Raw genomic sequence first — 20,982 nt, forward strand, 5'->3', positions numbered from 1 at the left:
AGTTGTTAATAGGAGTTAAGTGGACGATTTTCAGTGGGATGGTGGGAAATCTCCTTGCCAGGTGCACRTAGTATCAAGTCCTATGCATAGCTACTGCAGTGTGAGATATTAGAGGGAGTCACCGGGACATCCATGAAGTGATGGGTTAACTTCTCAGCTAGAGGGAAGTTGTACATGTGTTGTTTCCAGTTACTGGATAGTGTGTGAATGACTGTGAATGAGGTCCTAATCCAATGTCCACTGCGTTCAGTTAAATGTTTCCAGTAATTTCAGCAGTAGTTTTAAGTGGGAACGGGATCAAATCTCTCTCTGTAACACTGGAAATAGCAAAAGGCATACTGAAAGGAAAACGTCAGTTTTAAAGTTCATATTTTAATTTTTCAATAATTTGAAAGACTTCTGAAAAAGTGTGTCTGATTTGCCCTTTGTTTGCCTTCCTACATTATGCATAGATTACTTCTATGAGTTGAAATTTTTTTCTTATGGCTCTCTAACTTGAGGAAGTCAGTGACCTAGGCTACCTTTGTAGCAAGGGAAAAAACCCTTTTCTTGTTTTGAAATYGTTTTCTCTGTGTGCTTTGTTCTTTCTTACTAAAATAAGCAATGCTTCAGTTTTAAAAGTGCTTTGCCAATGTCACATCCATCATTGCTCATTGACTGTCAGAAGAAACACAGGATATCTGAACTGAGAGAGATCAGCAGGGAGATCTGGTGCCAGAAACCAGGGATCAGGAAAGGAGGAAGAACTGATGATTCCCCCATCGGAGGACCAACATCTGAATAGACTCTGTGATCAGGAGGGAAGCAAGGGACACCTAACCCTGGAACTGCCTTTGTTTTCTCCAGATGTAGTAAGTAAATATTAGAAAGGTAAGGTGGWGCTTTGCATGGAGATTTTTAACTGGTTGAATGTTGCTTTATGCTGGATCTCAGTGAACRGGGCTACCTGCTAATTTAGTCAGTTGGGGACATGGTGTTCTGTCAGACAGTTCTTCAGAGAGCTTCCCTGAATAGTCATGTGTGACCCATTAGGTTGCTTCACTGAGCCATCCCASCCATGGTCCATACACTGTAGACTCCTAGGATGGATTTCCCATAGAGTGGCCCTATCAAGGCCTTTTTAGCATTTATAYCACCACATATAGGACTCTAATTAGCTGTTGCTATTACGCTGAAGCACCTCATAGGTAATGACTGAGAAGAGATGATCTTCCTGTTTTTTTGGTATTGGGGAGGGAGAGTAAAGTGAAAATGAACTTAATACCTATACTCAAAACAAGACTAGTCAAAAAATGAGATATGGATTGTAAATTGCTGCACACTTTATTCCTAGCAAGGCATGCAAGMCTTCTGTTTTGTTTTTGTCAAAACATCTTTGTTTTCCTTACTCCTTTAGAATTTGAATACATGCTCTCACTATCAGTCACTATGAACAGTATTTTTTCCATGACTCAGTGATGTATAAATGTTTAGAAATACCCTAGACTTTTTATAGATGTAACCTTGTTGTCTGCATTACCCTAAATTCTGAAACTGGGTACTCAGCAAGGAGTCGGATGTAGACCACTSCTTCAATACAGACAGTGAGACCTCATGAAACATGGGAAAGGTCCTTAAGACCCCTCAAGAAATTACATAAATTATGTGTCCTATACCAAGTCTCTAGCTCTACGCTAAACAAAGTTCTTCAAAAGGTTTTCACACCCCACTGTGACCTTTTCTGTTAGCTCCTAGATCAAGACTATCAGCTTTCTGCCCAGTTAGTCAACATCTGGACGTCTGGAGGGAACACCACACAGATTCCATTTGCTGCTGCCTGCAGACATCAAGTCTGAAGACCTTAGTCAGTGAAGGCATCTCTCACTATTAAGTAGTGATGAGCAGAAGCAGCAGAATTTTTAGAAGAAAAAGTAGTCTCAGGATATAATCACAAAAAAATAAATCTARGATGACTTGACTGCTTCTTTAAAATGATTAGAGGAGAGGACCCAGGCATAGCTGATTTCCCTCTTTGTGCTAAGGAATGGTCTCTGGGACATTACGAGGGCTGGMATTGATACAGGCCAATGCCCACCCCTTGAGTTTTGATTGGGGTTTGGCACCTCTATGCACTTCTGAGCAGGGTAGGGAGGATGGTTGAGGGTGTCTGGATGGAAGACTTTGTGCCTTATCATTTAGGAAAGTCATTTTTCAGTCAACCGCACAGAAGCTTCCCATTTGGCACAGTGGATATTGAGGGATGGGAGAGCTCTTCTCAGCTGTGAAGGATGGAGGCCTGGCTGGAGTAAGGGCTGGACTTGAAAGGYACTGAAAACGTGTTTCTGTGTGAAACCCTGTGTCAAGGGCTTTACAGATTGGGGTGGGGGTGGGATGAGTGTGAAAGGATGGTGGGTCTCAGGTGAGCACTAAATCCTCAGTCCCAGCTCTCACTGCCCTTGGGCAGTGTTCAGCACTGTGTTCAGAGCCAATATCCTRTGCTTTATATTAGGATGGACAGTGGTGTTAGAATTAGGGTAAGAGTTAGGGAAAAGGCCAGTAAAAAGGAAATGGAAAGAAGCTAGATGCCATCATGTCCTGTGGGATCTGCTCTACATGGGCAGGTCTCCTGTTGAGAGTGCACTTAGGCAACATTTTCATCAATGTGCTCAGGTCATGTATTTTATTGTGGGCAATATCACTTTGCTATTTTTACTTCAAGGATTATTTCAGATTTATGTTTTGGGACGGAAAGAAACACAGAGTGGTTTTATACTGCCTGTATAATTTAGAGTTTAAATGAGGTTTGATATTCATACAGGCCAGTGGTTTGCTACTGATTCCTATGAAGATTTCATTCCCCAAGTGGACAGTAATATTTCTGAGGATATCAATTTTCCGTATATATAAACTCACATGATTTCTTTTCCTTGGCAAAATATGGTGAGAACTGACCCTAGTTCTGCAAGAAACTTCAGTACAATTCTGYAATAAAGATACAAAGTGTGTAGGATAATGAACAAGATAGTATCTTATTGTCATCTACTTTCCAAGCAAACAGGTTGTGAGCACTTGGACTAAGTCTAGAAATAATTAGAGCCTGGATTATATCTGCTGCATGACATAAACCCAAAGCTACTAGCTCACATAAATAGAAATTTGTTAGTTTAAGGAAGATATGAAAAAGATATAAACATAGATCAGACAATTTAGTTTCTGTCAGAACCATGGCAGTTGAATATTAGAAACAGCCTGTTTATGAAAACTAGGCAGCAGTGCAAGAGTATGGCATTCCTCTTTTAAYGTGGCAGAGAGTACTTAAATATCATCTTGGAACTAAACACAATAAAATGAGAAATATTTACTGCTCCATGGACCTCTTCCCCTCCTTATGGCTGAGTTCATTGAAGACACATTATTTTTCTCATCTCTCAACATTTCCATAACATTATTTTTTCCCCACTGTGGAAAGAAGCAATTTCTCATTCACTGGCATTTGTCTGAGAGCTTGGCATGCCTACACGTGACCAAGTATCCACATGCAGCAGAGTTTGTGTTTTGTCTCTGAGCAGAGGTGGTAAGRGAAAACATGATATGAGTGTACAGAAATAGACTGGGTATTTAGGATTCTAAACAAGTCATCAGATCTAATCTAGGCCTCTGCTAGAGCTATACCTATTTTCTTGTTTAACGCAGACATTCTGTAATATTYTGGGGGAAAATGCTATAGAGTTTAAAATTAAATTTTTCATAGGAATTGAAAATAATTCTTTTGATATTATTTTATGCATTCAAGCTTTCTACCTAAAAGCAAATAAGTGAAATTATTTTAGAACTGATACATGCCTTTTTTTTTTTTTGTCCCCACGTTTTTGAGAATCCAGCTGAAAACCTCTTAAATGGACAATTTTTTGTTCTTTCAGAAAGTTGACYTCCAGACTGACACTGAGCAATCAGATACTACTGTATCCCCCAAGTCCTTGGCATACTGAAAGTATCCGCTAAGGAAACTGTTGCAAAACAGAAAGGCTCATTCTTCTGGGCCCTGAAAAAGTAAGTTTCTGCTAAGTGCTTTAAAGCAAAGTTTGCTCCTGAAATGGAGAAAATCTTGCTGTGCACTATGCAAACATAATTTATGTAGCTGTTAGCAGAAATCTATGTTGCAACCATTGTAGTTAAATAATCAGAGAGAAAGCTTTCTAAATTTTTTGTCTAGAAAGCAAAAKGTTTTGAAATGGACAGGAGACATTATTGAATTGGATGAATTCTGTCTCTGTTCCTTGAGACATTCCACCCCAGCAGATTTCTGTGCTAATGCAGGATGTCATGACAGCTAACCCAGCCCGAGTTAGATTTGCCTGTGGGACGCTGTCTGAGCTCTAGGATGTTGCCTGCTGAGATCCTGAAATGTTTTCTTCTTATAATGCTGRTCCTTTCTTTTGCCTGGTTGCAAAGTCATACTTAAGATTCTTACTTACTCCTATTTATGTTTATTTTWATTTATTTTCAGTGTGAATAGTTCATCATTTGAATGTATTTGGTGTTAGCAAAAGAATTATTTAGTTAGGGTATTTTGAATTGTGATTGAAGATTTCTGAGCAAAAATAACAATTTTTCAAGGAAAGTCTTCAGTCTACTTTAAAGGTACCTTACATTTTACATTCCTTTTACATTCCCGCATATCTGTCACCAAATTTACAACAAACAGCCTGTCACAGTATTATTATATATTACCAACAGGCAGTTCTACAGCATGTAGTAAAGCTGTAAGTGCTTTGGAGGTTACTATATTGAAAATTCCAGAAAAATAATCTTTCTTCTTTCTGAACATTTCCCCCACTGTTTTCTGTATTATTTGCTGGCCATCTAATGTTTCTGATGGTGGCAGTGATGGCTAACAATGAAATGGTAATCTTATCTACAGCACACATAATAAAACAAAAAGTAGAAAGAGTCCAGTCCCATGTGCAGTCCCTACACATGAAGAGATCTCAGATGACAGGGCAAAAGCAATCTTGGGTAGTTCTGTGGATCCTGCACAAAGCACCRTCAAAACCATGAAAGTCAGTTCATGTCAACAGAGTAGAACATATTGCATAACAGGTTCAATATACAGCACAGATTTTGGTATTATTACCTGCAGAATAACCATGATAACAACACTGTAGGACATGAGCAAGCCAGGAGGTTCCTGGAGGGCATTTTTGATAACTTCTTCCTCCAAGCTTCCAAGTGATAGAGAAGCCAATTAGGAGAAGTGCACTGCTGGACYACAACCTCAGCAAGGAGGGGCTTGTTGGGGATGTGAAAATCAAAGACAACCTTGTGTGCAGATCAGTGCAAAGTGACCATGAGATGGTGTAATTCAGGATCCCAAGGTCAAGGAGAGTGGGAAAACAAGGTCAGAACCCTGCACATCAGGAAAACAGACTTAGGCCTCTTCAAAGATCTTGGAAAAGTGCTGTGGGATAAGGTCCTGGAGGAAAGGTGGGCCTGCCTAAGAAAGAATATTAATATTAAAAGATTACCTCCTACAAACTCAAGAGTGTTCCACTCTAACAAATAAGAACTCAGACAATATTTCAAGAAGACCATGGGGATAAATGAGTTGCCTCTGGCCAAACTCAAACACAAAAAAATACAAGGATGGGTAAGCTGTGAGGAATACAGAATCATTGTCTGAACATTTAATGATGAAGTTTGGAAAGCTAAAACCCAACTGTATTTGAATCTGACCAGGAGTGATGGAGACAACAAGAATGSCTTCTGTAAGTACATAGGTAACAAAAGGAAGACTAGGGTCAATGTGGGCACTTTGCTCAATGAGAGGGGGCATCCGGGTACAGAGGGCATGGAAAAGGTTGAGATACTGAATGCCTTCTTTGCTTCCATCTTTACTGGCAACAGCAGCCTTCAGGARTCTGAGGTCCCAAATACCAGGAGGAAAGACTGGATTAAGGAACATGTACCCTTGGTGAAAGGGGATCAGATCAGAGAATACTTAAGCAAACTGGACATACATGAGTCCACGGGCCTGACAGGATACTGAGGGAGCTGGCAGGAGTTTTTGTGAGGCTGCTTTCAATAGTCTTTCAATAATCTTTGATTGTTCCTGAAGACTGGAATAAGTACCTGAAGATTGGAGGAAGGTAAATGCCACTTCCATCATTCAGAGGAGCAAGAAAGAAGACCTAGGGAACTACAGGATGGTCAGTGGGAGGGTGATGGAGCAGCTAACCCTGGAAACCAATCCCAGGCAGATAASAATAACAAAAATCACCAGGAGTAGTCAGCATGGCTTGACTAAGGGGAAGGGCTTGGCCAAGTTGAGAAACTTGTATGATGARGTGTATGGCTTGGTAGATGAGAGGAGAGCAGTGAGTATTGTTTACCTGGACTGCAGTAARTCCTTTGGCACTGTCTCACATAAGATCCTTAAAAATAAGCTGTTGACATATGAGCTGGATGAGCAGTGAGGAGGGTTTAAAACCAGCATAATGGCCAGATCCAGAGGGTGGTGATCAGTAGCATGAAATCTTTGCTGGGCTTTCTTCAGTGTGTTCATGTCTGTGTTCTGGGACCTCAGAGCAGGACATAGTACTCYAGGTGTGGCCTTAGCAGTGCTGAGTAGAGCAGAAGGATCACTTCCCTTGACCTGATGGCAACACTCCTCCTAACGCAGCCCAGGATCYCTTCAGCCTTCCCTGCTACACAGGCACATCACTGGCTTATGTTCAATTTTGCATCYACCAGGACCCCAGACCTTTAGTGAAGATATTTTCCAGCTGGGTGGCTCCCTGCATATACATGTGAATGCTCCTCTCCAGATTCAGGACTTGCACTTTCCCTTACAGCACTTCATAAGGTTCCGGCTCTCTCATTTCTGCCATGGCCCCTCTGGATGGCAGCATGACCCTCTGGWACATCAGCCACTTGCCCCAGCTCCCAGATTTTTGTCATTGCAAACTTGCAGAGGGTACATTCTGCCCCATCATCCAGACCACTGATGAAGATATTGAACAGTATTAGACCTGGCACTGACCCCTGAGGTACGCTGCTAGTTCCTGGCCTCTGACTCTGTGCCTCAGATGTTCAGAGAGTTTTCAGTGTACCTCACTGTCTGTGCATCCAGGCCATGCTTCACTGGTGAGGTTCTTATGAGAGACAGASAGTGTCAAAGGCCTCACAGCAGTCCAGGTAGACAATGTCTGCCGCTCCGCCCTTGTCTTTGTTCTTTCTTTATACTTCACCTCTAATTTCTATTTGTAACTCCCTCACTATGGCCGCCAGGGTAGCAGAGCTTAGTGCACCAGTACACAGAGTTTAAAAAACAGAGATCTTCTSAAAGAGAAGACTAGTTCCACTGGGGTTTTGAAGTCTTTAACTGAGGAGTGTAAGAGAGTAGACAAAATTATCCCTCAATCCCAGGGGGACGTGAGCCATAACTAAGCCTGCGGTCCTMTGCCCGGGCGGAGTGAATTGTGTCCCTGACACCTAGTGGCAACATGACACTGTGTAACAGTAACTGAGTCTATGATACTCGCTTTATTATGATGCTCACACTTTGATGAGGTGTTTTATTTTTCTTTTCTATGTGTTAACTCCCTTTGTACATAATAGAAGATCAGTCATCCATCAATGTCTAAAATATTAATGGAACTTCTGATATATAAGGAGAAGCCTAAATAAACAGGAAGATCAAGAATACAGAATAACTGAGTTTTCCTTAGCAGTGCATCAAACACAATTTTCATACATGCAAGATATGGAGGTGAGTAAGGAAACAAAAGTGGTATTCTTGTAATAAGTAATGACTTATTAGGCCTGATTTTCTTATCTCTTATAAATTAGACATAAAAGTTAGTTATTAAATAAGAATTTWAATGGGAAAAAATTAAAATCAATTGTAGCTGTCCCAATCCCTCTGTTATATCATATATATGTTCTGCTATGGAATATACCCATACCCTTTCATTCACCCATCACATCTTCTTGAAAAATTTGATGGTTAATAAAGCAATGTATAGTGAAATCATATTTGTAATAAGCATTAAAGGGAGGGGTTCATGGACTAAGGAAGTATTCATAATCTAAATATACAGGGACAGAATCTATGRTTTGTATGATGGAGACCAGGATCATCAAGTGGATGACACGCTGTCTTTTCAGGGACTGGTGTTGTGGAGCAGATCACTCTTCATCTGAAGACTGAACATCCAAGTACTTCCCATTGACCTTCTTGACTGACCCTGACTTATTTGAAGATSATTATAAAAATGTACTGTCTAGACAGACGTAGGAAAAACACTTATATTGGAAGACTTACAGTGAGCAGCTCKATGGGGAGACATCACAAAACATGAAAGAGGCTGCAGTTTCAGGTAGCAGAACATAGGACTGATATCAATTGCACAAGCCTAAGGATCCATTTATGAGATTCCCAAATGCAGGCCTCTTTYTTACTGTGTCAATGGCCACAAACTGATCTCATGTCTCAAGAATCACTCTGTACATAACTCAGCTTATCTTGAAGGAGGGTAGTAGTCTGAAATATCTGTGGAGGCACAGCAGTGCAAAATGCAAAATCTTCTCCTTCAACATGACACCAGATGGTGATGCTATATATCTGTTCAGTGGTAAGTTTTTCACAATGCACATTACATGCAGTCTGAGCAAGGGGGATTTTGGCACTGACTTCCATGTAGTTATCATTGGCTCCTGTACAAAGACATGAGCCTGGGGCTTGTCACTGGGGTGYTGCATACTTACATGTCTCATAGAGCTCACTGAAACTTATTACACAATTTGTTTTCCAGTCGATGTGCATGTCAGAGGTTTTGGGACAAGAATAGAATACTCCCAAATATTAAGAAACCCCAGAAAAATCAAAATACATAGAATTAAATAATAGAACTGTCTCAACATGCATTGAAATTAATTGAAATGCAGTTTCCTATTATACATAGAAAAACATTCTTCGGGTAAATAAAAAAGATAAAACCTTTATTTAAAAAGTAGAACATAAGCTGTCTTTAGGATAGTCATAAAAAAAAAAAAGTACTTATAAAGGATGAACCAGTGGAAAGCAGAGTATGTGGTCATGCTCAAAAAAAAATTTCTATTTACTGTGAGAGTTGTGTGTATATTGTCTAGGCACATGCATGGAACTATTTTTATTTTCATCATCGTCACGGTGAGAAAACCATGCAGAGGTGAGGATACATTCATCTTCCTGATGTAGAGTGTGACATGTAATGGTTCCTCTGTCTCAGTTTGCCTTTTTTTTTTTTTTTTTTTTCAGTTTTTTTTTTTTTTTTTTTTTTTTTTCTCAGATACTTACTTTTCTATTTACTCTGTGACTCCTTATAGCAATACCACAAGGGTTATTTTTTTTAGGGCATGGGTGAAAAGCAGTATGCCTTGATAAATTCATCTACTCTAATTAGTGGCTACAAACACAAAACTCCATAATCATACTAATATAGTGTAAAGTGAGAATACCCTTCTAGATCTTGATGAGATCTGTTTTGTTTTCTTTTCCTGTGTAACCCTGGAACAGGATTTTTAAACTTGTAATACAGTGGAGGGMCAATTGCAGCACCTTTGTAAACTTTTTACTCCTAAGCTGCTTACAGTGCTTTCAACATAATTTCATGTAATCATCATTTTGCCTTGCTGTGGTTGTATTTATAGCACAGTAATAAAAGCTCCTGGGGGTGAGGAGGATTTTACATCTGTACTGTACTGCAAAGCCTGTCAGTTAATATTCAAAAACTAATTCCTGCTAATGAGTTACTACTCCTGGATGCTTTTGGAGAGGAATTAGCAATATGTGGCAGACCTGGCAGCTGTGCTGCTGGGAAACGGTGAGATGCAGGAAGCAGATATGGACTGCAGGCAGCTGTCAGGCAGTTATGTAAAGGAAGGTATCAAAGGAAACACTGCAGGTGCACCCCAGGGAAGAAGGGGCAGCACTGGCCAGTGAGACAGAAATGAGAAGGGTTGCTGAGATATAAGATGGTGTCACACCATGYGAAGTATACAGTCCCAAGGCCTCTGTGACTTTAGCTGTGACTGTGCAGGAGCAGGCCGTGACAAAAAGTGAATCTCTCCCAATGTGCATTTACACTGTATTTCACAATGGATGGCTATAGCTGATGTGCAGTTCACCTGACTAAACGATGTCATCCACATTTAGGCTACAGGCATCTCCCAAAGCTGCAGCCTGCGCTCAGTCATGCAGCAGGTACCTCACTCCCCTGCTTATTCAGAGGGAAGCCTGGAGGCATTGAAGGCTGCAGGTGGAGCTGTTCAGTGCTCCAGTATCCCTGAGCTGCTTGCCAAGGTGGCTGCTGAGAGACGCCCTTCTCATGTACCATACACAGCCCTCCTGCAGCAAAAAGACCTTGGAAGCCCATGTTCTTCCCCAACAGTAACACAAGAATACCTTTCCCTCCCTTTGTRACACAAGATCCCAGAAATGCCAGCACCACTGCAGAGCTGGAGGGCAGCAGCACTATAGGGACAACAGAYCTCCAGCCTCAACTGTATTCCCACACCTCAGCCAATCACTGCCTTCTGCTAATAATACACACGTCAAGAAGAAATACTTCATCTTGGGAATGGCTGGGATAGGACAGACTCGCAGAAAGGCTCAGAAGTTCCTTGGGCAAATACTGCAGCAGAGTCAAGACTGACAGATTTGTCTGCTGCTAGAAAAAAAATCATGTGAAAAAATGTGATCCTCAGTTTTAAGAGGTCCTTCTTTCATACTTTCCCCAGGTTCTTGGCACCCTACAGCCAATTAGACTCATGGCAGCTCTGCATCAGCCCTGATGGATGATGTTAAATAGCTCTGCTGTAAGCAGGTCAAACAGTGTGCACACATGAAATCAGTGTTTGTCTACTGCAGAGCATGGCTTCTCCCTCCTCCACAAGGAAACAGTGCTTTCCAGGAGGTCAACAATGTGGTGTGGGGCCTCTGAGATGGCGCAACTCTGGTGAGAACTCCCCTTCCTCCTTCAGATTGGGCATCATGAACAGTTTGGGGATTGTCACATGCCCTGCACTGTGATCACATGGTCCCATGAGGAATGTGGGTCCATGGGTTTCTTACTGCGGCAGCTGACTGATGCTYCCCTCTGCAGCTGCCAGCACACAAACTGGGGATGTGACTGCATTGCTGCAGTGAGGGAGTAAATTYATAGTGCAAGAAACAATTTAGAACAACTCTTTGCTTCCAGCAGAATTGGCAATATGATATCAATGCAGGCGCAAGGTATCTGCTAATGACACCTCACTACTGATCTCTCACACTGAGACACTGCYAAGCCAATGCACAATACTTCTCTTCTGCCCAGACTACATGTTATTCCTTTCTTTCTGCAGACCATTGCCAGACATTGCCAGATGTCTCACAGGCTTTATGGGAGTATGGTCTGTGGATGGGCACTTATATGATTTGGCTACCACAGAGTGACCACTTTTAACAGCCCAAGAGATGAGAGACTTAGGAACAACAGCTTCAACATCCCTAATACTCCTCCTCTCCCTACTCTCCACTGTAGCTCATTACTTCCAGTATACAGCTTTCCAGCAAAAGAACTGTTGTTCTAACATAACCTTGATCTTATTTTCTCGATCAAGGGTTCCACATTTTGGGCTGTTTTCTAAAGCTGTCCAATGTGCTTCAGAAAACAAAGGCCAGCAACTCTTCCACAACGAAGTGCTGAGGCTCTTCGGCACTGCTGAGCACTGTTGCAACTGTGTATCATGGATATATTTCCTGATGTCAGTTACTGTCCCAGCTCTCCAAATAATGGGCTTTGTCAAGCTGATGTGCAGAAGGAAAGCAAGAACTCAGGTGAGCCCCTGCTGTACTTGATGATCACAGCCCCAGAGGTAAGACAAGTGGCTTGTCTTGGGACCATGAATTTCAGACAGATACCTCCTTGTTTTTGAGAAGAGGTAGAGACATAGCATYTTTCCTCCTTCCACTTCTGCCTCAGCATCATCTGGGCTGCACTAGACTGACATCTAAACTTGACATTACAGCAGCAGTATCTTTGGCATTCACCACCTCTCCCTTCACCACTCAGGGAATGATTGTGCTGTGACTGCTGTCATTTATTCACAGAGATCCACCCCTGGAGCTACTGTCACCTCAGCCTCTGCAGCTGCTGCCAGACCTTTCCTCCTCAAAAGTCTTAGGGGTGAGTTCCTCCATCACAATCCGTAGGCAAGGCAGGTGCAACAATCACTTTCAGATCCTCCCAGTTCTTTGGGCCTAGAGCTCTTGGACCCCTGGCTATATCTTGCCAAGCTGATTGTTCTGACCCTGTCCAGACCTAAAGTTCATCCCAGGCCACAACTCTCCTTAATCCCTATTTACTGTAATTGCCACTGACTTTATAACTATCTGGTTTACAGTTTCCTAAGTAAGCCTTYTGCCTCCATCTCTTCTGCAGTCTTCACTTACCTCTAGATTAAGAAGAAYGGGGCAGGAGATTTTATTGCCAGTGGATAAGATTCATTCTTGTCCCTGGCACCTCATTCTAGAATGCCTTTTTGGTGCAGACAGGGTTCTGTCACACCTGGAGAAAGGCAGGCAGTCCTTGAGAATGGCACAGGGCAYGAAATGCCCAGATATGCTTAGTGACAATGTTCTAGGTGTATGTACATGAGAGTGACATAGGCATCCCTTGAAGCAAAAATGTCAGAATTGTGCTGTCTACCAAGCATAGACATTCCAATTCAGAACAGGGGCATGTTAAAAATTGTGGGGAAGTCAAGGCGAATCATTGTCATGCACTACAATGTCTAAACTAACACTGGGTGCTTGCCTACTTTTAGTTCCAAGTCATAATCTCGGTGTCCTGTGAGTGGAGGGATTCCAAATCACCATACCTGCTATATGCCAGACATGCAACACTCTGTTCCACCATGAAGTGAGGACAAATAGCCCTGTTCATGTCATGCTAAGCAGTCCTATTCATTTTGGCTGAATGGAAGCAGCCTCCTACCTCTGGACTGAAATGTATAATTGATTTGACTTTCCAAAAGCCTGGGTATGAGGGCCATTTGTCTGCTGAATTTTAATTTGCCTTGTCTTGGTGGAACAGTCTGTGCTGCCATATCTTTACCCTTAGGCTTCCTTGCTAAGATGGTTGCTGTGTCTGAAAGCTCATAGCATTCAGTAGAAATTTTCCCCAACTCCTCCAGTATTTATTTTTAGATTTCAATGAGAAAAAACATACCCATCTACAATTCTAGGCAATGACAGCTATTTGGGATGAGAAGCAATGCTGGAATAATCATGCTCACACACTGCAACAATAAATTCCCTTAACCAAAGATCACTTTGAAGCAGTGGAACAAACCCACCCCAGAACTGCTTTATCAGCTATCCCCTTTTAAGAAGATTAAACTGTTACATTTCTCTGCTGCTGCTTTCATCCTCCCTCTCTGAGTGTCATCCAGGCCTCCAGGCAAGCATAGCTGCTTATCCTCATCTGGAGACTTTAAGTCAGGAAAAATGAGGGTGAGAGAAAAGGAACAATACAGATGTATTTGTCAATARGCAGTGGGTATGTATGAGAAGAGCATGGTTAAAGAATGAAAGCCACAGCCAGAGCTGGATGTCTAAAGGCCCAGGATAGGTGGTTTTCTAACACTGCAGCATAAACTCAGAGCTAGGACACTGCTTGAAAACTTTGGTTGTTCGCTGACCCATTGATAGCCACTTCTGCGAAGAACCAGATCATTACTGTAATTAGCATCTACTCTTGTTGTGTCTGTAGATGGGGTATTAAAGCCAGAATTTTTCTATTCATTTACACCAATTATTCCATCCAGTTCATGGTTAAGGAATAATKGAAAGGTGAAAAAAGATTACTGTCTTGGGCAGAACCAAGTGTGAAAAAATAAAGGACATTTCAAAGAGATATTTTAGATAAATTCCTTTAGAATCTTCTCTACATAGTGCATTTGTACTTTCAATTTTATGAATAATTTGCCATAAGGTTCAATTTGTTGTCAAAAATAGCACTTACCTGCTTTGATACATTTTAATACATTTTCATGATGTATGAAATTCATGCATMACCTTGTATATACCACTGATTTTAATTTTGGTAAAGCTAAGCTTCAAGTTAATATTTGGGAGGTCTCAGGAATGTTATAAAGGAATCCTCTGGTGTTTGCAAAAGTGTGAATTTTTGTTGTTTTAAATCAAACATAAAGATATGGATTTCAAACCAAAGGTGGTGTTGGAAAATGGGACAACCTTTTGTAAAAAATGACACAATAACTGTAAAGAGAGCTGARTGCTGCTGGTAATTCTGTAAATTCAGACATTTATTTTGGTCCCTTCAACAAAGCTATTGAGTTCTCAGGAGACACCTGTGCAGTTTGGTTTCTAAGAGAGCATTTCAGAGTCAGTGTTCCCTAAAGTGATCCTGCCTCAAGCCTATTTCAGTTCCAGGCACTGCCACTCAAGCTGTGGAGCTCTCCTTTTGCAGCTTCCTCAGTAATTCAGAACATGAGCACAGTAGCAAGGCACAGTAAAACCCTTCAAGCTTGAAGACCTCTGCAGGCTGCTGGGTCTGCATGACCATTGCCAGGAATCTGGGGAAGTGTCTCCCAGAATGTTCCGCTTCCCAGGTTAGCTGCTTTGCTGACRTATGCCAAGCCCTTCCCAGTACTCTGGATCTTTTCAAATAGAAGGAACTGGTTTCCTTACATGGCAAGCACATGTTATTTACAAAGGCAGCAATGACATTTCTGGAGCCTTTGTTTTTTTGCAGGCCATTCCCGTACCTTGGTTACAAGTGCAAAATTAGAAGCCTGGGCAATTGTGTGTTTTAACAGGCAGAGTCTCAGACGTGAAATCAAGTTCATGATTACTGTTTCAGAGGTCCAGAACTGTTGAGTTTTAGGATAACAACTCTTTGGTGATGGCATTGTAGGAAAATGAGGAACAAAGCAAGAAAAGAGGCTTAGAAAAGAGTCTGCCACTAAAATAATTGTTTCTAAGASCTCACAATTGCAATATGTTTGAAGACTAACCCAAATCCAGAACAGCATGGAACATCTGTCACAGATCTCCCTTTACCTTCTACTTGTGTACAACTTCTTTTATTCTTGATGTTTTTTCTGAGAAAAAATCCTGTGGATTTTTTTAGCTTTGTACATGTGTTTGGGCAAAGACCTTGGAACTGGCAATCCAAAAACAGGAAATCAATTGGCAGAGGAATTATTAGACTGTGTAGCAGATACATTTAAAATCTTCATTTGTATTCTCGCATGTATTGTGTGTATTCAGACTTGCAGAAATTTCAACTCAATGATCTGCCTGGAGATTGAAATGATTTCAGCAATTTCTTGCATTTCTTACATKAGTAACTAGCTAGCTCACTTGTGAAGGAAAGAGTTCTAAAGCCATGTAGGATAGTGCCCTATAGCAACTTMACTGCTTTAACAACAAACCTGACTTCTGAAGTGATATTCCTCACTTCTAAAGCTTGCTTTCATTTTSCCTTTTGATCCTTTGTTTAAATCATTGCTTTTGAAAAGCTGGAAGGCATTTTGTAACATCCTCTGGTATTTGCCAAGCCCAAGCTATGCCTGCCGTGCAAAGTGTCTAAAATGTGCTGCCATTTCCACTAAGCCTTAGAAATGCCTGCTTTTAAATTAATTTTTAATCTTCCAGTGGCACAAACTTCCTAGAGGGTTTGCTCATTTATTAATGCCCTCTGTGAAGCAGGAGTTGCTGATGCCTAAGGCAGGGAAATGCAATGCACTACTAATTATTACTAATTATTTGTCTCATGTTGCATCATAAATGGTYATTCGTTTGCCAGAACAACTTATGCCCATTTTCATTAATAACTAAAATATGAACAACTCCATATRAAGTAACTTCAAAAAGAAAATATGTCAAATTGTTTTCCCTTGAACTTTTTCAATCTWGCAATTAACCACTTATTGCACTAATTAATGTCCACAGAAAACTCTACATTTTACATGTGTGTAAGATAGAAGAGGGGAGACAGGCAAACMATGAATTTTTGTGCTTTTATTAACAGCCTTTTTCCACACAATCCACAGTCTGTGATGGACCTCAAACTTTCYCTCAGAAATTTTTGATTTCTGTTCAGATACCAGCATGGTGACTGTGTGTCCATGTACGACTGACCTCTGCTGCAGAGAAGGCAGCTAATCAGATGTCTGTAATTGTTGACCAGTTTGCCCTGTGTTGTTCTCATAAAGCAGTCTGGRGCTACAATAACCATCTTCTGAACTCACAGAATGAGAACATAAAAGTTTTGAAAATAATCTTAACTCTGTGCTACWGCACATTCACCTGGTGATTAAGACATACATAATCACATAATGCCTACTAGCAGAATRTATTGATTTGGATAATATTATGGATTTGTGTTTAATGGGAAAGTGTAAAATTAGTACACATCTGGGGGTATACTGAAATGACTGGTTATTTGTCATTAAAAGCAGTTACAAAGACATTACTGATAWTAATGTTTTTGTTTTGAAAAATGCATATAGTCATATCTTCTKGGTTCATAAAGATTTCATCCCTGTCTTTTTAAATTAGTGGCAATACAATTTGCATGCCTAAAACAAAAACCCCATAAAATGGTGAGAGATTTTGCTGTGGAATATTAGAGAAGACAATAGTGAGATTGAGGTCAAAGAGAACAGAGCATCACTTCTAGGGAAATTTGTTATTCCTTCGGAGAACTCCTTCACTGTACTGCTTGTGTATTTTTCCTGAGTTCCTGAAGGTTGTTACTCCTRGGAACACGTACCCTATACTATCTAAGATTGCTTCTCTCCAAATTTCCTTAAAATAATTGATTCTGAGGAGAAATTGGTGGGTTTTTATATATTACCCTAGCCACTGGAGTTTTTTCTGAACGCCTCTGTATCCAATACCCCATTTTTTATTAATAAAAAAAATCTAGATAATACTAAATCTTTCATTATGCTTGATGAGGATTTTTAAAAAAAAWTTCCTTGACACATCCATTTCCATCCTTTATTTTTATACTTTCAAAAGACTGAATCACCTCTGGAAAATGTGAAGATCACAAATATCAACATTGTGTCCCATTGAAGTAGGATTTACAGGGTTTTTTGAAGAAACATCTGATATACATATATCTTGTRGCATATATGAGTGTGCCTGATATTGTCATCCCATGTGATGTCATGATATGTCTATGATACCATGTTGCATGTGTATGATACCATGGCAACATGGTTATATGGATATGGCAGCATGTTAACAGCAGGATCTCATCAGGGCCCATGGAGTCTCATCTGTSAATTCAGGAATACTAAATGACTCCAAGGCCCTCTCAGGTCAGGAAAAAAAGCAGTCTGCTGAGTTTGCAGGGAATTTGCAAGTGATGCATTCAGAGGAACATAAACAAACCCTACAGCATTAAAARCTGAGACTAAGACCAATGCTCCAACACTTTCAAGAGCAAAAAACGATTTCTCAAATTCAATTTTGGTTGACATTGAAAGGGTCTTACTTTAACAAAGAGTTGCAAACTGAATCTCCCAAACTCAAAACTTTTCAAATTGTGCATTTAAAACCACAGGGTTTTTTTCCACATGCTCCAGCCTGCAGAAGCAGAAGATGTTGCTCTTTAAGGACTTTCACAGAAGAGAAAAAGATGAATCTTTCCTGATTCAACTCCAATTAAATTGAGAAACTGTTATTTCATCACTGTATCCTCAGCAGCAATGGAGGCTTTTGTTCCTCTTCAGGATCCTTTGTCTCCTGGCCAGATGCATTCTGGCTGGGTCTGGCAGAAACTGGAGATGATGTGAATCCTTTATGTCTTTTCAGGGGACTGGGTATGCCTCACTCTTCCCAGGAAACACCCTAGACCTGGAATGGCAGTGGCTGGAATTAGTGCTCCCCAACATAAGGAAACAAGAGAGTGGGCTCCAGGGACAGGATTCTGAAGGGTACCTTTCCTGCTCTCTTGGACCAGAGGGATGGAGAACAGTGAGTCACACATCCAGGACATCACGTTTTTAAAGAACAAACCATGATGCCAAAGGGTACGTGTTTTCCTTGATATGGGGCAACAAAGCTGTGTGCAATAAGGGAAAGGGAAGCCGGGTTGTCTACCCTGGAGGTGGGTGCTATTTGCAGGAATATGGACTGTCTCCAAGAGCTCTGCTTGGCAGCTCTCTCCCTGGAGATGGATATGTCGGTGTGTGCAGAGAAGCAGGTGCAATGCTACAAGTCTGGCCCCCCTGTCTGGTACCTGTCCCCATATGAGTGGTGTGAGGAGACAGGGACAAASTAAAACCTCTGCCCTTATTTAACCATGAAAGCTTGGTCTCTTTCATCTGTTCTGGAGCTCTCCCTGTTCTCCCAGAAAGGGACAGGACTAAGCAGGAGCCTGCTGCCCTCATAACAGTTGACCAGACTGCCACGGGGCTGGCGGCCAGGCTGCCGTGGGGGTGATGGTGAGGCTGGAATGAGCGGGATATCCTAGGCAGCTTAGCGGGTGATGGCTAAGCCTTTGTGGGGCTGCCGGCTGCTGCCGTGAGGATGGTGATGGGGATGCTGCCTCGGCTGTCGTGGAGCTGCCAGCTGCTGCCATGGAATGGTGTCAGGGATGCTGTGGAGGTGGCGGTGGATGCTGCCTGCGCTGTCGCGGTGCTGACGGTGAATCCGGTGCTGTCCTGACAGCCGGGCAGCCACTCAAGCTGCTGGCTCGGCTGCTCGTGGGGCGAAGCCTGCGCCACTGTGGGGTGACAGCGAGGGGAGCGCGGAGGAGCCGAGCGAGCGCACTTGAAGCCGGAGTTGCTGGGGGCCGAGCGGGGACGCTGAGCCGGCTCCTCCGGTTCCACCTGCCCCGCGCCCCCCGCGGCCCCGCCCCGGTCCCACGGGCGGCGGGGGTGTCGCTACCGGGGGCGCGCCGGCGGAGGAGGAGGAGGAGGAGGCGGGAGGAGGAAAGCGGCAGCAGCAGCTCTCGGGAGGAGCCTGTCCACCGTGAGACAGCACATTCAGCCGGCGGCGGCGGTCCTGCCGCAGCGGCGGGCGGCACAGCTCGGTTCGGCACAGCTCGGCTCGGCACAGCACCGCTCGGCTCGGCTCGGCAAGGCAGGGCGCAGCTGCTGGCAGCAGCCCTTCGGGCAGCGGGGCATCCCTGCTCTCCCCCGGCGGCGGGGGCTCGGTGAGGGCTGCACGGCTCCGGGAGCCGCTCCGCATCTCCCGGCCGCTGGCGGAGGTGAGGCACCCGCGGGGCGGCGGGGCCGGGAAGCGGCGRGGCCGCGGCGGACGGGCGAGCGGGGGCTGCCCTTGGGGCCCGGCTCTGGCGGGAGTCGCTCCGCGGGATGTGCGGCGGCCGCTGAGCCCGGTGCGGCCGCCGGAGGCGCTCCCCGGGCAGGCGGCCCGGCTGGGCTAGCGGGCATCCCCGGCTGGGCGAGCGGGCATCCCGGCTGGGCGAGCGGGCATCCCGGCTGGGCGAGCGGGCATCCCCGGCTGGGCTAGCGGGCATCCCGGCTGGGCGAGCGGGCATCCCGGCTGGGCGAGCGGGCATCCCGGCTGGGCGAGCGGGCATCCCCGAGTGCCCACGGGAGCCGGCCGGCCCTCGCCGCGGGTGGGCTTTGGCGGCCCGGCGGCTCGGCTGCGGAAGGGCTGCGGTGAGCGAGCCCCGCCGGCCTCGGCACCTGCTCCGGTCCCTGGGGCGCCTCTCGGCCCCGCCGCGAGTGGCGGCCGCAGGATCCCGGCTGGTGCCTGAGCGCCGAACAGCTTAAAGCAAAAGGGGGTGGTAAAAGTTTTCTGTGTATAATTCTTTGCACGGCGTGWGCGGTAGTGGGTGTACTCAAGTACAGGACGTCAGCAGACAGTAAATAGATCTTTTCTCCTTGCTAAGGTAATTCCCTAAAAGGGTGAGAGAAGGAGGGAGGGGGTTAGCCAGAGGCCTTTTTTTCACTGGGTGTCCATTGAAACAGATTTTCAAAAGCATGTTATTATAATTACATCATCCCGGGAATCCCCCATGGTCAGCAGAGAGCATAAGGCCCCAGATTTCCTAGACAAAGCCCCCATTTTATGGACTGGAACAAAGTTGTCGATATTGCCATTGACAGACAGTAGAGACTTCAGCTATAAATGCATTTAAAATAAAGATTCTCAGCGGATCAAGCAATCTAACCTGATACAGAGGGGATGAGATGGAAGGACCTGACATCAAGTTGGCACATGACTTTGGCACTTGCACCTGGCAGTTTATCCTGACATATAGGATTTTGTCAGTGCTTTGCTTCTGCATGAGGACATTAAATTGCATCAGAAATCGCWCTAAATATCATGAAGCACAAGACTGCAAAAGCTGTTTCAGAATGGAAATCCAAGTCCCAGGACCACCTGTCTCCTGATAGATGGTGTTATCAGAGCAATCAGGGAATTTAATTTCTGTTRCTACCAATGTGTTTTGTTGAAGAGYCTCATTTGTTCTTGCTAAGTTAATGGGGAAAAGTTAAATGTTTGCTATTCTGATTCTTTTAAGCTCTTTTTTTTTGTTTGTTTTTATTTTCATTTGAGATGGTATATCTAGTAACATTCTCCACATTTAGTGAAGGCAGATAAAATTCCTTTTCTAAATTCTTTGTAGCATTTTTCTGCAAGAATGAGTTTCTTCAACACGAACCTTGGGGCTGCATGGAGATCTTCTCCCCAAGGGAGTGCTCCCTCTGATAACCATCCTCTGCTTTATTTTCTTTCCCCATAATCATCCATTTTTAGTCCATGAAAATACAAAATGTGTTGCCCCTTCTGTATCTTCTTTGTGAACAGATTATTTTRAAGATTGGGATTTGCTATCATCTTCCTTGATAAGTGAGACTTCTGAGGGCCAGGTATGTGGAGATCCAGGAGATCRTTTAGAGTTGGATGAGGTATACTTCTCTGACCTTTAAGCACCTCTGCCTCGATTTAGTCTACCACAGAAA

At 43.3% G+C, this 20,982-nt stretch overlaps 1 protein-coding gene across 5 annotated transcripts in view; it reads left to right on the forward strand.

The window, feature by feature from the left end:
- The first annotated feature begins 17,808 nt into the window (after nucleotides 1-17,808).
- DYNC1I1 (dynein cytoplasmic 1 intermediate chain 1) overlaps nucleotides 17,809-20,982 on the forward strand; it is a 185,861-nt gene continuing 182,687 nt past the window's right edge. For 3 of the 5 annotated variants that reach the window (XM_057370665.1, XM_057370669.1, XM_057370667.1), the window contains exon 1: nucleotides 19,046-19,256. The gene's annotated coding sequence lies outside the window, so the exon portion shown is untranslated. Of the gene's footprint in view, nucleotides 18,076-19,045; nucleotides 19,257-20,982 lie in introns of those variants that run through there. The other 2 variants (XM_057370666.1, XM_057370668.1) reach the window with 1 other exon arrangement.

The sequence above is a fragment of the Malurus melanocephalus genome, unplaced genomic scaffold (assembly GCF_030028575.1).
Source record: "Malurus melanocephalus ecotype Western Australia unplaced genomic scaffold, MMel_1.1 scaffold_130, whole genome shotgun sequence".
In the NCBI taxonomy this organism is placed as follows: domain Eukaryota; kingdom Metazoa; phylum Chordata; class Aves; order Passeriformes; family Maluridae; genus Malurus; species Malurus melanocephalus.